This window comes from Pseudorca crassidens, chromosome 3 (genome assembly GCF_039906515.1).
Source record: "Pseudorca crassidens isolate mPseCra1 chromosome 3, mPseCra1.hap1, whole genome shotgun sequence".
NCBI lineage: Eukaryota > Metazoa > Chordata > Mammalia > Artiodactyla > Delphinidae > Pseudorca > Pseudorca crassidens.
The window spans coordinates 163,941,484-163,958,205 of NC_090298.1; the positions used below are offsets into that span (position 1 = coordinate 163,941,484).

Sequence of the window (16,722 nt, forward strand, 5' to 3'; positions counted from 1 at the left end):
TAATTTCAGGTGTACCGCAAAGTGAATCATTTATACCTGTATCCACTCTTTTTTAGAGTCTTTTCCCATATAGGCCATTACAGAGCATTGGGTAAAGTTCCCTGTGCTATACAGGGTCCTTAGTAGTTATCTATTTTATATGTAGTAGTGTGTAGATGTCAAAGTTTTCGGTTTTTGTTTTGGTCGCTCTGGGCAGCTTGCGGGATCTTAGTTTCCTGACCAGGAATTGAACCCATGCCCTCGGCAGTGAAAGCAAGCAGTCCTAACCACTGGCCCGCCAGGCAATTCCCTATCCATTCATCACTGATGGACACTTAGGTTGTTTCCACAGAGGGACTTTTTTTTTTTTTTTTTTTTTTGCGGTACGCGGGCCTCTCACTGTTGTGGCCTCTCCCATTGCGGAGCACAGGCTGTGGACGTGCAGGCTCTGCGGCCATGGCTCACGGGCCCAGCCGCTCCACGGCATGTGGGATCTTCCCGGACCGGGGCACGTACCCGTGTCCCCTGCATCGGCAGGCGGACTCTCAACCACTGCACCGCCAGGGAAGCCCCAGAGGGACTTTTTAAAGATGTCGGGAATTCCCTGGTGGTCCAGTGTTTAGGACTCGGTGCTTTCACTGCTGAGGGCCCAGGTTCGAGGAACTAAGATCCCACGAGCTGCTAGGCATGGCCGAAAAAAAAAAAAAAAATCTCGACACATTGCTCCCCGGCTTAAATCCCTGCCGAGGTTCCCACTCCACAGCCCAGGAGGTCACACACACCCGGCTCTTGCCCCTTTCCCGCTGCTCCAGCCATGCTCCTTCCCACCATGCAGTCTTGGCCTGTGTCCCTTCGATTTCAGCTCATGTCCCCTCCTCAGAGATGTGAGTGGGCCTCAGCCACCCCACACCGTAGCACCTTGTGTTCAGTGCCCGTTTGTCCCGTCCCCACCATCCCATAACCTCCCATGTCTCCATCTTCCTCTTGGTAAAATGGGGCTACCTCACAGGGTAGCTGCACGACAAGATGAATTCATACCCGTGAAACACACAGGGCCATGCCTGGTGCATAGCGAGTACAGAGTGTCCTGGGCCGAACTGTCACCACCATCCCCACCAATCACGTCACTGCTGTGTGATCTGACTTGTCCGCTCGTGGATTTCCTTTGTAGCCCCCGGAGAAAGGAAGCTCCCGAGGCCGTCCCTTGGTGCCTAGACGTGCAGTAGGTCCTCAAACAAATATTGACCAGATGAACACAAGGATGGTGGTGGGGGCAGCTGGACGGGGCGTCTGCCCTGTGACCTGGGGCCCAAGCCTGGCCCACACAGGCTGGGCACCATTGCCTCAGGGGCACAGAAAGTGTTCCCCATGGGCTGCCTGCTGCTCCCTGAAGCCCCTTCCCTGGAGCAGCTCCTCCAGAAAGCCCCAGGCACCCCCAGAACTGTCCGCACCTCGGGGCTGCAGCAGGGGGAACTGGGCACTGCAGCTTCTGTTCCCTCTCGTCCTGGCCTGGGCATGCCCACTCGGCCCTGGGGAGTTTTACCTGCTGCCTGGTGCTCACCTAAGCGAGGAGGTGAGGTCAGACGTGGAGAGGTGGGAGCCACCTGGGAGGCCCAGGCCTGACTACCCCTGAGGCCTTGGGATGAATGGAATTGTGTTCCCCCCCCCCAAAAAGATACACTGGCATCCTATCCCCCAGCACCTCAGAATGGGATCTTCTTTGGAGATAAAGAGGTAGTCAAGTTAAAATGAATGAGGTCATTAGGGTGGACCCTAATTCAATCAGACTGGTGTCCTTATAAAAAGGGGATATTTGGACACCCCCCCCCCAACCACCAAGGAGAACGCCACGTGAAGACGGAAGCAGAGATCGGGGTGATGCGTCTACAAGCCAGGGATTGCTGGCAAACCACCGGAAGCCAGGGAAGAGGAAGGAACCAACCCTGCTGACACTTTGATCTTAGACTCTGGGCCTCTAGAACTGGGAGATAATACATTTCTGTTGTCAGAGCCCAGTCTGGGCTATGTTGTCACAGCAGCCCTAGCAAACTCGCACAGGGTGTCAGGGCACGTGGCGGGGGAGTTGAGGCAGAGATGGGGGCAGGGCCCTGAACCACACAACTTCAGGGGAGCCTTTCAACTACAGGGTGTGGGGATCCAGCTGGGATCTCCAGTTTGCCAGAACCACCCACCATGCCAGGGGCAGCGGCTGACACCTCTGTGCCCCGTTCTGAGCACTGCATGCCTGTATCTCCTTTAATGCTCAGAAGAACTTAGTAAGGGGGTGGGGAGTGTATACCCACGTTTTACACAAGAGGAAAGTGAGATCCCAGGGGCACCTGACTGGCAAGGGGTTCTTTGAACCCCAGGCTGAGCATGGGGAGCTCGGGAGACCTGGGGGCCCTCGAAAGCTCCCTCCTCTGGGCCCCCACTGCATCTGTGTAAGCATCCTCAGAAGTGGACACGCCCACAGGGGTCAGGTGAGCCCCCACCTGTGTCTGTCCCCACCTCGAGCCTCAGAGGGCTTGAGTGGCCCCAATTTAACCCATGGGAAACAGGGCCCACCATCCTCTGAGCCCCAGGTGTGTCGGACCCCCAGGTCACGTGGGCCGCCCACGGGTCCCACACCTGCCTCCGGGTTTGCCTGAGCCCCACATCAGTTTCGAGTCAAGGGGCGGGTGCAGTGGGGTCCCAGGGCCGGGTGACACGGCCCAGGCTCTGTCCTCAGGTGCCCTGGCATGGGGCAGGGGAGGGTGGGTGATAGGAGAAGAACCAGCTGCTGGAGGAGGGGAGGCACTGCTAGCTTGCCCTCGGGTGAGGTTGCCATGGCAACCCTCAGTGCTTGAGTGGGTGGGAGTCTGAATGTTCCGGGCCCCTCAACACAAGCTTCCTGCCTCTTGCTCCGTCCCAAGCAGCCTTGAGTCTTCCCCAAACCCAGCAGCCCGAGAGCCCAGCTCCACAGGCCCACCTCCTCCAGGAAACCCTCGGGCATGGCAGAGTGGGTAACCAGCAGGCCCTGGGATAGGTCCAAGGACTTGGCTCCTGGGTGTCAATCTGCTGTGTGATCTCGGGCCAGGCTCTTGGCCTCTCTGAGCCCATTTCCCCATCCCTACTCTGGGACTAACAGACTTCCCTCACAGAGATGGAGCAAGTGCCCAGAGAGTATCCGTCACATAACCTCCTTCAGGAAGGAGGCTGTGGGCTCAGGGAGGGCAGGGTCCCCACCAAACCCTCAGCTCCACCCCCTCATCTACCCATATCTCAGCAGAGGGCAGCCCAGTCCTCCCAGGCGCTCAAGAACCATACAGATATCCTGGGCCCCTCTTCTCCTCTCATCCCTACAGCAGCTCCTGCGTCTCCTTCTTCAGAATCTGCTCACTTTCTCCTGACTCCTTGGTCCCCTCCCTGGTCCAGCCCTGTCGCCTCCTCCCCTGTCTCCCAGCTCTCCACCCTTGCTGCCCAGTCTGTTCCACATACAGCCACCAGAGGGCGGCCGTGAGCACCCCGAGTCTGGGCACATCCCTCCTCTGCTCAGAACCTTCCAAGGCTCCCACCTCACTCAGAGCAAAAGCCAAAGCCCTTCGTCGGCCCACAAGGCCCTGCACACTCTGCCCTGTCCCCTCCCTACCCTCACCTCTTTACACTTTCCCCCTCGCTCACTAACACCAGGCACAGTCCCCTCTCAGGGCCTTTGCACTGGCCGGTCCCTCCTCCCCAGATAGCTGCAGAGCTTCTCCCTTGCCTCCTTCAGGTCTTTAGGCAAACGCTGCTGGCTCTGGGAGGCCCTGCTGGCCCCAGCACTCTTGCATCCTGCTCTGGCTTTATTTCTACGTGGCCCTCATCGCTAGCATGCCAGCCATGCGTTTTACTTACTTGCTTATTATCTCTCTCCCACTAGATGCCGGTGCCACAGGGTGGGGTTTGTCCGTCTTGTAAATTTTAAAAGGTCACTCTAGCTGCCAAGTGGCGCTGGACTGCAGGGGGTGGGACCATTCAAAACCTCCCCTTCTCCCTGGATGCCTCCTCCCCGGTCTCCCCCGTCTACCTGCTACTCCCACCACTTCCAATCTCTACCCTGCAGCCAGCGTGATCTTTGCAAAATGAAAACCCAATCACATCCCTCCCTGCCTACAGTCCTCCATGGCTCCCTATTGCCTCAGAGGCCTCAACATGGCATTTCAGGCCCTGGTCTCCTGCTACCTTCTCATCACCTTCTCTGCTCTGGCCTATCCTCACCCTCCACATCTCTCTCTCACATACCCAGAGGACTCCTGCCCTCTGTCCCTTCTTCCTCCAAAAGGCTCTGCCTGCCAGGACTGTGTTGGTCCCTCCTGTACCCACACTAGCGGCACACTGGGGCTCCACATTTCACTCCCCTAATTGGACTTGGGCTCTGCAGCTGAAAGTCTATCCCACCAGGGAAGGTTCCATCGTGGGTTGGCCTGGCTCTCTGCTGCATGCCCAGCCCCGGGCAAGGAGAGGGTTCTTGTTAATTTGTTTAATGAACAAAGACGAAACAGACCCATAGAAGAGGTTGTCCATTCAGTGGATAGTTACCTAGCTCCCACCTGGTCACAAGTGCTTTGGAGGAAAATAGGCTTGTAGGGGAGAGAGAGAGTGGAGGGGGTATGCGTGGGTGCAAATGTAGATGGGGTGGTCAGGGAACACCTGGCCAAGAAGGTAACATTTTAGCAAAGGTCTCAAGGAGGGGAGCCATCTAGGTACTGGAGAAAGCATATCCAGGCAGTGGGAACAGCATATGCAAAGGCCCTGAGGTAGGAATGTGCTGAAGTGTGGCTTTGGCCCAGTGAGTGAGGGGAGAGAGGGAAGAGGTGAGGGCGGGTTTACAGGGCAGAGCAAGCAGGGCCTGTGGGAGTGAGGTGGGAGCTGTGGAGGTTCTGAGTGGGGACAAGACGTGCCCTGACTCGGGTACTCACAGACTCCTGCTGGCAAGGGGAGATCAGACTGTGTATGTGAGGAGGGGTGTTGCTGAGAGCAGAGGGTGCTTCCCACCCCCTCCCTCTTTGTTTCTCCAGGTCCACACTGCTGTCAGAACCAGAAACCTGCAGTTTCCCCCTCCCCCTCCCCTTCCAATCTATCATCTACTAAATCATGTCAACTCTGTCTCGAAAGCCCCACACGGGTCCACCTCTAATGTCTCGAGGCCTCCACCTGGGCCTTCACCTTGACAGCTGTGGCGGCCTCCTACCCACACTGGCCTCTCCACTACCCACCCCTGCCCCACCCACCCGCCCTCTGCAGTTCTCTCCTACAAAGCAAGCCAGAGGGAGCGCATGCTAAACATTCCAGCCATGTCTCATGGGCCTTGACCCCTTCACAGGCCTCCCCAGCCCCGTGGACAGGTAGAAACGCAAACCCACAAACAGTCCTTCGGCCCCCAAGACCGGCATTCTCTCTCCCCACCTGGCCAGGAAATGTCTTTCCTTCCACCACCACCCCCCGCCCCGGAGCCACCCCCTTCTTTCTGACCTCAGGGCAGGTTCCTCCCTCTCACAAACTCTCCCTCTCCTCCACTTTATCCCTCTTTCCCCTCCAGATCTTAGCTGGGAAGCCCCCTCCACCAGGAAGCTCTCCCTGACTTGCAGGCCAACCGGGCACCTCTCTGACGCTCCTCGCCACAGTGGGTTGGTACCATGGTGGCCTGTGGTCCATTTCCACCCCAAGGTGTTCCCTGACTGGCCACAAGTCTCGCACTCACTCCAGGCATGCAGAGCAGTGCTGGCTCCCACGGGAGCCAGGGCCTGAGGCAGAGCGCATGGAAGAAGGCTCTGGGGCCCTCTGCTACCACCAGACTAGCAGCGAAAGGGCAGAGACCAGAGGGATGGGGACACGGTGCTCCGCAGGGCAAGAGCGAAGAGGCCCTGGGTCTCAGGGCCCTAGGTTCAAATCCCAGCTGTGCCCACTTTAGGCTGTGTGACGAGCCCCCCACCTCCCTCCTCTGCATTGTCTCTTCCCCAGGGAAACGGGTTGAAAGTCTCACAACAGTGGTTATGGAGCTTAGAAGTGATACCCAGCAATCCTACGCGTCTCTTTTAGAGCACGTACTGTGTACCAGGCGCTGATCTAGGTGCTGGAGAGACAACCATGCACGAGCCAGACACGAAGAACAAACACTAAAGAGATCAATCCCGTAACGTACTAGTGTTGTGTGTATGTGTGTGGGGGGGTGTCATGCAATCTTAAATACGGTGATGGGGAAAGGCTGGGCATGTCAGCAAAGCTCTGGGAAGCTGAGGGAGGAGCCACAGAGGTGCCCAGGGAGGAGAGGACTCGTGCAAAGGCCCTGGGGCTGGCCGGGGCCTGCCATGTTTGAGAACCAGTGAGGGAGCGAGCGCAGGGGAGTGGGCGGAGGTGAAAGGGACAGACAGCACCAGACTTGCCCCCAGTGGGGCTGTCCCTCTGCTGATGAGGGTACATCCAAGGATGCCCTGACCTCCACCACCAGGGGCAATGGGGCGGGAGGGTGGTGGTGCTCCAGGGTGGGGGTTGGGTACCTATGGCCTGGACACTGCCCACAGCCAACGGGCTAAAAATGGTTTTGCCACTTTCAAAGGGTTGAGAAGAAGAGGGAGAAGAAGACTGGTAAGCCCGCCAAAGTCTCCAGTACTTGCTGTCTTCACAGGGGGACCTTGCCGACCCCGATCTAGAGCAGTGCTACTCCCCTGGGAGGGCGCACAATTTTGCGCCTCCTCCCAGGCTGTTTGGCAATGTCTGGAGACGTTTTTAGGTGTCACAGCTGGCGGGGGTGGGGGGCGGGGGGGATGCCCCTGGTATCTAGAGGGTTGAGGCTAGGGATGCTAAAATGTCCTAGGAGGCACAGGTCACCCTCCCTGCCAAGAATGACACAGCCCCAGCGTCAGGAACGCCACAGCTGGGAGACCCTGCCTGGGGTCCCTCACCTGTCTGCACCACCTCCCCCATCCTGGACAGGAGTAACCACCTGGCTGCCTGGCCCACCGGGTATTTTTAGCCTCTGAGGGAGAGGCCCTGGCTATTTTTAGCTTTGGGGGGGTGGGCAAGGCTATTTTTAGCCTGGGTATCTATTTATTGCAATTTTTATCTTCCCCAAATTTTGGAGTTGGGGGGAGGGTGGCAGGGGGGCTTCTACTTGGCTAATTCCCCAGCGCCGGGACAGACCACTGAAACAAGGGTGGGGCGTGAGAGAGAGCCTGGGTTAGTGTTCCCACAAAGGAGGGGTTGCTCAGTCCTTGACCATGGCACTCCTACCCCTGGCAAGGGCAGGGGGGCCCCACATTACCCTCCAGGCTCTAAACCCTATATGCATGCAGCCCTGCAGGGGAGCCGCCTGCCCACACTGATACCCTCACACACAAGGGCACCCATGAGGCCACCTCAGGGAGAGGCCGCACAGGTGTCTTCATGGGACAGGTGCAGAGCTGGCCTGGTCTGGCCCCTGGTGGGTAGCCCTGGGTCCCCCAAAGGGACCGGGGTCGATGGGGAGCCCTCACTGTGCAAAGCCTGGGGGGAGTCCCCTGGGGGTCTCCAGTCCTTTGAGAGGCCCCCTCCCACTTACTCAGCTAAGAGTTCTTGAGCACCTACTGTGGGCCAGGCATAAGTCTAGGCACCTGACATCTGAAAGCAAACCAAGTAACAAATTCCCTGAGCACTTGGATCCTGGTCGGGGAGACAGACGATAAACAGGCACAATATATCAGGAAATCACAGAGTGTGCGAAAAGCCGTCCGCGCGACGGAAAGTCAGGAGGCGGGTGGGAGGCTGCAATTTTAAACAGGTTGCATGGGTAAAGGTTACTGAGGAGGTGACATCTGAAGCGGGTGAGGGAACAAAGTCTTTGCAGATGTCTGGCTGAGGGGTCCAAGTGAAGGAGCGGCCATTGCAAAGGTCCTGGGGTAGGACTGCGTTTAGGAGCGGTGAGGAGAGAGCGGGTGAGGGGGAAGAGGTGACAGGGAAGGTCATGCAGGTTTGGACCACAGGACACCCCACGGGATTGGGATGTGCTGTGGTGCCAAGACGCAGGGGCTGCTGTTTTCCGAGTCAAGGGCTGCCTCTCCCCAGCTGGGACTCTGGCCCTTCTGGACGGGGAGACACAAGCCTTCTCCCCCACTGCTACAACAGGAGCCCCTTGACTGAAATCGCTTTTGTCACCGGACTGTGTGCTCCCTGAGGACAGGGCTGGGGCACTGTCCCCACGGCGTCCCCAGCACAGCGCCTAGTGAAAAGACACTTGGCAAATACCCACAGATTTCATGAAAAGGTGCACCCAGCCTCGCTCCAAGGAGCCCTACATACATACACCTGGGAGCATGCCTGCAGGGGCCCACAAGATGCAGAGAGCTGCTCACACACGGAAACACACACACACACACGCACACACACACTGCCAGCCCCTCTGCAAAACTCACAAACACGAGTACAGAGGAGACCCTTACGAACACAGGACCAGCCTGTCGGACACGTGGCCGGCTGCACACAGGCTCGTCCAGGTCACCATCCCAATCACACAGAACGGGTACACACAGGTGCGGACAGATGTGTTAACAGAGGACTGGATTCCAGGGGCAGTGGGAGCCACTTCCAGACCTCTGTTCAGCGGCCCCCTCCCGCCTGGGACCCCACTTTCTGTTTCATCAGGGTGGCCGAGGCGAGAGCTGGGAGGCGTGCCGGTGCGGTCAGGTCCAGCTCCGGACACAGGGAACCCCCATCTCAGAGCATCCCCCCCACCCCGCCCCCCGCCTCCCTGGAGGGTCTGGAGGAGGGGAAATATCTGGCGTCTGGAAATTGAATCCTCGAGAGGAGCCCACACAGAAACCAGAGCCTCCTGTGTGTCCTTGGCCACACGTCTGGCTGGAGAGGTAGGAGGGGGCAGAGACTGAAAACTTCAGCTCCCCGTGGCCAGAGGGTGGGGACATCGGGGATCCCTCTCCTCCTGTTCTCCATCACGGGCACCCATTCTGGGGCCAAGCAGCACAGCCTCCTGGGATCGGCACCCCCACCCCCAGATGCCCAGGCTGGGGCTGAAGCGCCACACTCTCTCCTGCCAGCCTGGGCACCCAGGGAGGACGCAGATGCCAGGCGCAGGCAGCAGGCAGCCCCGCACATGCAGGTGGACCCCAGGCCGGGACCAGATCGCTTGATGCGAACAGACTCCAGAGCGGCCAGGGCGCCCGCTGGCCCCTCCCCCACTGGCCGGCAGGGTCCTCCTTGGGCCCCCCCAGGAGAAGAGGCTCCCCAGGGCAGGCTGAGAATAGAAACCAGGCTTCGAGTCTCCTGCGTTCCACCTCCTCCCTGCAGGCCCCACAGCCCAGATGCGCTGGTCCCCAGCTACCTGCCCTCCCCCAACCCCGGGCATCGTCTCCACGTCCAAGGGCAGACATAGCACGGGTGATCCTGCCTTAGGCCAGCTCCCCACGAGTGGATGTTGGGATGGGCACCCCCTGGAGTGAGGGAGGGCCTGGTAGGGCACTGGAGAGCAGGAGTAACACGCATGGGGTGAGCTAAGGCCCCGTGGGAGGCCAATGAGGAAGAAGAAGGTGGCAATGCCAGCAGAGGGGCCAGGCACTCACATGTGAGCACACACGTATGTGCTCGGTGCGTGGGGGCCACTGTTGCCAGCCAGGGATCGAATTGGTTCCCTTTTCTGCTTTCCAGATGATTTTTTCATCTCTGTAATTAATGGGCAAGTCAGTTCTGAACAGCATGGCAGGCAAATTGCTAGTTAGGAAGATCACGGACAACTTTCTCGATATGACAATGAAAGTTGTATTCCTTCTCTTAGTCTCCCTGTTTTCATCCTACTTTTAAGCAATACATTTGGCATTAGCGGGAGGGGAGTGGGGAGGAAGGAGAAGTCACCTGCCCCCAGAGCTGGGGCCTGACCCAGGCCGACCCGGAGTCCTGAGCCCCTGGCCATGGAGCAGATGGAGAGGATGACAGACGGGGACCCTCCGTGGGGCACCCTGACACCCCGATGACCGATTCAGGGCATCAGGCCTAGGAGACCACGTGGAGGGCAGGGAGCCCCCCAGGCTGCTAGCCAGGGTGAAGGAGTTGGGACTGGGGTCAGGTTACAGGCTTATGCCGGTCCTTGGGTGCTGGAGAGGGGAGCAGAGATCAACGGCCTCTCCCCAAGGAGGATTGAGATCCACAGGCCCAGAGCAGATAGCCACTCTCAAGCGTAGTACCCCACACCTATCCTCACACTCCAACCCCGTCTCCTCGATGACTCCTGAAGCAGCTAAGAGAATAGGGCAAGCAGAGAGAGGGAGAGAAAGAGAAAGAGGCGGAGAGACAACCAGCCATCTTGGTAGCCATTTTGAGCCCCTCCCCCTGCTTCCCCCTGCACACCACATGTTTGGAGGTGGGCAGCGGAACCCAGGCCTTGGGTCCTGCAGAAGCCGGGAGGAAAGGGGGCCCTGTTCTCAAGGCTGGGACGGAGGGACACCCACGCAGCTGCCATGACTGTGGGGGGGAGAGGTGGGGGAGGGAGGAGTGGACTGCGGGGGAAGGTACAGTGAGGTGCTGGGTAGGGATGGGGCTGGGTGCTGACCGAGACTGGGAGACTAGGGACAGGGATGTGCGTGCGGGCTGTGTGCAAGCAGGGGGCTGGCTGTCTTCAGATGGGTGCCAGAGGTGCACTGGAGAAATGCCTGTGGGGCCACTTTTTGGCCAGGGCTGGAGCACACACAGCGCTGCCCACCCTCTTCTGCACGGACTCCGGTCACAGGACCCTCAGATGGAAAGATGACAGTTGAAACCCCCAGGCTTTACCCAGTGAACACCTGGGAGAGAGGGAGGGGTTGCTCTCAAAGCCCGAATCCGGGTGGATTAAACCCAACAGCTTCCCACGCTTAACCGGGTACCGCGGAGGGATGATGCTCTCGGTGGCTACAGCCGGCCAGACACCCAGACAGACCCCTCCCCATCCCCCGCGCCTCTGCCTCCCAGAGAAAAACAACCCCCAGCCCGGCATCCTGCGGTGCCAGCCCCCAACGCGGCTCCTCTGGGGGCCGGGGCCCGCGCGCGGCGCGCACACGCACCCTCTCCGCTCACACCCAAACACCTACACAAACAGGGCGCCAAGCACCCGCGCGCACACGCACCGGGGACACGCAGGCACCGCCGCGCCGCTTCCCCACAAAGGCTGGCGCGCGCGCGGGCACACGCAGCCACGCGCGGGCACACTCGCGGTCCCCTCCCCCCACCGGGCACCCCGCGGCCGCGCATCCGCACCCTCGACACTCCATGGGGGCTGCCCCTCCCGGTCCCCTGGCCGGTGCGGGTGAGGTGCAGGCCGCCCTCGATTCTCCTCGCGCTCCTGTGCGGTGACCCGCGGCTCCAGCATCCCCTCCCCCTTCCCGGCTAGCACAGGCCCCGGCTCCCACCCTCCCTACCTCGGCCCACACACCTGGCCCAGGTACGGCGTCCCCCTCGCCCTGGGCCCGCAGACACTCACCTGTCCAGCGCCGCTCCGGGGTCGGCTTTGCGCGTCTCTCCTGCGGCTCCGCGAACCCAGGCCCCCCGCCCGGCACATCTCCCGGAACCGGGGCGGGGGTTAAACGGGCGAGGGTTGGCGGGGCCCAGCACCACCGCCACCAAACAAAAATTAAAATTAAAAAAAAAAAAAGCGGATTACACAGTTCCAAAGGCGGCCCCCTCGCGGCAGCGGAGACTCGGGGCTGGGGGCGACCGGGTCCGCGCCCCTCCCAAGGAGGGAGGCGGCGGAGCGGGGGCGGTGTCAAAGCTCCGGGGGCTGGGGCGAGGCGGAGCCCCTCGAAGAGGCGCTAGCAGCTGCCCGCATCTCCCCCGCAGCTCCGCGGCCCCGACGGAGGCTGCACGTGTGCGCCCAGGCGACTTCCCAGCCCCCTCCGACGGTGGCAGCCGAGGGGTTAACGGGGCAGCTGGGGCGCCCCTGCAGCCCCCCGCCGCCCGGCGGCGCCGCTCCGGGGCCCGCGGGGCCCCATCCGCCGGGGCCTTCTCGGCAGACGGCGGGGCGGGGGCGCCGCAGCGACTACAGCTCCCGCGCCGACGGCTCGGGCTCCCCGCAGTGGCCGCAGGGGGCTCGGATAGGGGGCGGGCGCCGCGGAGCTTGAGGGGGGGCGCGGCTGTAGGCAGGCGAGGCGGTGTCGCGCCCCCGGGGTGGCTGAAGGGGGGGCGCCCAGCCGGGCCCGTGGGCACCGCAGGACGCGCGGACAGAGCCGGCGCCGGGCACCAGCAATGACAAGCCGCCTGCTCACCCCTCTCTCCGGCGCACCAGCTCCAGGAGGGGGGCGCGGGCGCGCATAAAACGCGGCGCGGAGCCGCCGCCCAGGACCGGCCGCAGCAACCTGCCCGAGCGCACCGGGGGCCGGCCCGAAAACCCGGGATGGATTTTACTCCCCTTCACCCCCTCTAGCCCCTCTGGAAAAACGGGGAGAGGGAAGGAGACGAGCTGGATCCCGGCGTTGGAACGGGAAGTGGGGGAGGGGAGACAAGCTCAAGGAAGACCCGGAGCGGATTTTGCCTGTAGCGAAGTAACGGAAAGGCGCCGAGCCCGGTGAGGGGAGAAATGGGAGAGATCTGGAAGGGGTATGCAAAACCCGGGTTGGATTAGATAGAGATGGGAGGAACGAAGGGAGCTGCGACAGGGCCAAATGCACCCGGGGCACGCAAATTTCGGGCCGGATTCTTCCTCGGGAGACGGAGTAATGCGTCATGCCTAATGCAGTGGGAACAAGCAAGACCTGGCCTAGAGTTCCCAGACCTGGGCTCGCAGGGGCCTCCAGGAGGGGGCTGCTTAGCGGCTGAGGCGCGTGGGCCGTCTTCCTGGCAGCTACGTGCAAGAAGGAGGGGCAAAAGGAGGGATGGACTCGAACACGAAAGGATCCGGAGCGCTGGCTGCACCGAAGCGGGCAGGTAAAAGCGGTTTCACAATCCAGGGGTGATGCGGAGGGAATGCAATGAGGAGGCCGCTACCCTGGGAGACCAGACCTACAATGAAAGGCGAGGGAGGGCCGCAAAGCCAGGACTGGAATATGCGGGATGGGACAAGACCCCCAGCAAAAGATCCCTGGCAACTGGACAAGGGCTTGGAGCTGACCGGGCCGGAGGAGCGGGGAGGGGGGGTGGTGTTAGGGGGAGGTTAGTATCTATATAAACACCTCAAACGTCTCGCTTTGGGAGGGGGTCGGGGGAAGGGAGAAAAAAAATTGAATTTTAGGTTCTCGGCAAGAGCAAAAACTCGGTACGGATTTCCACAGCCTAGCAACTGCACTGCAGCCGGTGGACTTGAAGAAGTAGGGCAAGGAACCAGCGTGTTCCTAGGCATCTGGCCGAGTGAGGCGAGGGGCAAGTTTCAGGCTGAGGCTACCGAAGGGAGCCCTGCATCGCTCCCCCACCCCGGGGTGGGGAAGACAGTCCGACTTGGCTTAGATCCCCGGAGCCAGAGCTGTGACTGCCAAGACCCACAGTGGGGACTATAAAACCGGGTCCCGGGCCAAAAATAGGCACTTGGGCAGAATAGACAGCTCAGTGCAAGGTGGGGGCTGAGGAAAAACTGGAGGGGGGTGGCAAGGATCCTTGAGGGGGGCGGGTACGGGAAGGTCCTGAGAGGTAAGATCCGGTGAGGATCTCGGGAGAGCGAACCTGGAAGCCTGGCGTTTTATGAAAGATGGGTGCAACGCGAAGACTGATGGGTGGGGAGGAGCAAATCCTTGGCTTGGATGCTCGGGGAAGGGAGTCCATCCAAGGGAGGCCTAAATAGTAAACCGGCCAGTTCATACAAAGTCCGGGCTGAATCTTGGCAGACACAGAGCGGGCAACAGTGGGGGGAGTAGGGCAGACAAGTCCCGATCTGGATTATAGAGGAAGGGGACTGGCTGAGGATCGGGAGGGGGCAAACCCTTGCCTCTACCTCCAGAGAAGAGAATGCGTTATCACCCCAACTTGGCTCTGCAGAATGGGTGGGGAATCGGGAAAGAGTGTGGAAGTAGCAGCGGGGCAGGTGGCAGCGTGGTAAATACACAAAACTTGGGGCAGGCTAGGATGGGAACTGTGAATATCTAAGAAAGCCTGAAGGGAACATCTGCAAGTGAATGAACCTGTCCCCTAAGAATCCCTTCCCAGAAGCCTGTCCTGGTGGCTGTGGCTGGATTTAGGGAAAGGCAGAGACTCCAGACTTCCAGGCTGGCTGAGTAACCAGGGGCTACCTCTAAGGCACCCACCACCCTCCGGCCCCTGCCGTGGGCAGCCATCGTTTCAGGGCAGGGATTCTTATAGCCTGGAACCTGGGCCAAATCCAGCCCCCAAACTTCAGGGGTGGACAGAGTGGGTGGGCTACCTTTGTTCCTCCTTCACACCCAGGGTTCCCTGGCTGCAGACTTTGGGCCTTAAATCTGGGTGACCCGGCCCATCAGCTGGATCTGAGGGACCAAATACGTATGAAGTTGAGGTTGGTGGCTGCGGAAAGGTTGCACCAACCATCTGTGGTTGGTGCAATACCAGGATGGGAGGATGGGGGAGGTTCCACGTCTCCACACATCAATTTCCCACTTTGAGGCATCTCGACAGCACCTGGTAGGACCCACGGAAGGCTTTGGGGTGCTGGGGAGAGGGGGCGGTGCCACAGGGGCCAACCAGGAACCCTCCCCCCACATCTACACAGTCAGCTTTCTATAAACCCAGCAGGACTGAAAGGGGGAAGAACGTGCATCTCAGGGAAAGCTGAGCATCTCCAGAGCCCTCTGGCTCCAAGCCTCCTCCCACCACTCCACCCTCCGGTCCTAAGCAGTCCACCCACCTCCCTCTGTGGAGCAACCCTGGGAATCTATGAGGGTGCCTGGGAGATGGCTCTAACTTGCATTCTTCAGTGGCTGCGAGAGGCAGTGTCTTTAACTTATATCAGGGTAAGGAGTGACATGCTTTAAGAAACCCCCGGCTCAGTTTGGAAAAATCCTGGCCAGGACGCCCTCCCAGCCCCTCCTATTTCTCCCAAAGCCCGTGGTCAGCGGAGCACCCCTGGTCGTGGCCGGGATCAGTTCACTAGCCTCCATTCCGTCTCGGTTTTCTGGCCTCACGGGCGAGGGGCTCACGAAGCGAAGGATAAGTAGAGGCTGGGGGCGCGAAACAGCCCCAGCGCCTCTTCTCTCCCAAGACCCTGGGCTGCGCAGTCGCAGTGGAGGCCGCGCCAGCAGCCCGGCTCCGGAAACTAACGCGTCCGCGCGCGCGCGCAGTCTCGCCCGGGCTCTGAGTGCCCAGCACTGCGCGTGTCCGTCCCCGCGCCCAGGACGCCCTACTCCCTACTACCAGGGCGCTCCTCGCTTCGGGCATCCTACCTTGTGCCTCGGGATTCCCACGCCCAGCGTGACCCGCGCCTTGGATACCCAACGTCCTGTGCATCCTGAGCCTGGACGTCCCACTCTTCTCTGCACCCTGTGCCAGCAAACCCCCGCACCCAGGTTGCCCCACGCCTAGGACACGCCATGTAGCGATCCCCCGGCGTCTTGGAGACCCTACATTCTGCGCACCTAGCACCTGGGGCACCCTGTACTCAGACGTGGGTGGCTCTTTTCACCTGTGCCCTCTGCCCTCGCCCTGTGCCCTCCATGTGTGATGTGCCCACTGCTTCAGGCTCTTATGCTGACCGTCCTGGGCGCTGCGCTCCTCCACCCTCCCCTGTCCCCAGTGCTCTGTGTCCTCTGTCTCAGGCCTGGCGCCCTCAGTCATGGGTGTCCTACCTTGGGTTCCTTAGGTCCGGTGTGTGGCGGGGCTGGGGGGTGGGTGAGGGGCGCAGACCCAGAACACGTGCGAGGGGGGAGCGGGGCTTGGGGTTGGGGATGAAACACGTTCGTTCCTGGATTCAGGAACAACGCTCAGACCTCCACTGCCCAGCAGGCGTCCCCAGCCCGGCTTTTCCTAGAGCCCGCTCGGCACAGGATGTACAACCCTGAGGGTCTTCTCATCATTCGGTTCGTGTATTCATTCCTTCCATTTATTCTTCAAACACAGAGGACCCCTGACAGCCTTCAGTGTGGCCGGGTGCTAGGTGCTGAGAATGCCCTAGTGGCCTGGCAGCAGGACTGGAGGCCCTCTCAGGGTGCATCCCCATCCCGTGGGTAAGGCAGCTGCAGAAAGCACGATGGAAGTAGCTCTGGAAAGTGAGCAGGGGGCTAGGGTAGTGGATGGTGAATCTGTCCAAGCCTTGAGGGGAGGATGGGTGGGGTTCTGTGTGCCCCTGGCTCTCCTGGAAGCTCCCTGTACCCCCATCTTGGGCAGTGACTGAGCCCCGTTCTGTCCTATGCCTTCACTCAAATGAAAAGCCAGGTAAAGTGGTCTCAGAATTGAGCTGGGGGGATATTGCGTGGGCGGGGATTAATTCCAACTGCTGTGTTTGGGTGTGGGGGGAGGTATGCATTCAGTCAACAAGCATGTATTGGGCTTCCCTGGTGGCGCAGTGGTTGAGAGTCTGCCTGCTGATGCAGGGGACACAGGTTCGTGCCCCAGTCCGGGAGGATCCCACACGCCGCGGAGCGGCTGGGCCCGTGAGCCACAGCCGCTGAGCCTGCACGTCCGGAGCCTGTGCTCCGCAACGGGAGGGGCCACAACAGTGAGAGGCCCGCGTACCACAAAACAAAAAAACAAAAAAACAAGCATGTATTGAGCACCTCCTAGGTGCTGGGGGCACAGCAGTGAACAAGGGAGACAAGCTTCTCTGTTCTTGGGGCTGACATTCCAATCAGGAAGACAGATGAGAAATCAGACAAAAGA

At 60.4% G+C, this 16,722-nt stretch overlaps 1 protein-coding gene and 1 long non-coding RNA gene across 13 annotated transcripts in view; one reads left to right on the forward strand and one right to left on the reverse strand.

The window, feature by feature from the left end:
- The window catches only part of ADGRL1 (adhesion G protein-coupled receptor L1), a 44,776-nt gene extending 32,851 nt beyond the window's left edge, over window positions 1-11,925 (reverse strand). For 3 of the 4 annotated variants that reach the window (XM_067733571.1, XM_067733570.1, XM_067733569.1), the window contains exon 1: window positions 11,435-11,923. The gene's annotated coding sequence lies outside the window, so the exon portion shown is untranslated. Of the gene's footprint in view, window positions 1-11,434 lie in introns of all 4 variants that reach the window. The other variant, XM_067733572.1, reaches the window with a different exon arrangement.
- A 162-nt stretch (window positions 11,926-12,087) lies between these two features.
- The window catches only part of LOC137222406 (uncharacterized), a 91,870-nt gene continuing 87,235 nt past the window's right edge, over window positions 12,088-16,722 (forward strand). For 6 of the 9 annotated variants that reach the window (XR_010942437.1, XR_010942438.1, XR_010942436.1 and 3 more), the window contains exon 1: window positions 12,088-12,873. This is a non-coding gene — a long non-coding RNA (uncharacterized lncRNA). The remainder of the gene's footprint in view (window positions 12,874-16,722) is intronic. The other 3 variants (XR_010942433.1, XR_010942432.1, XR_010942431.1) reach the window with 3 other exon arrangements.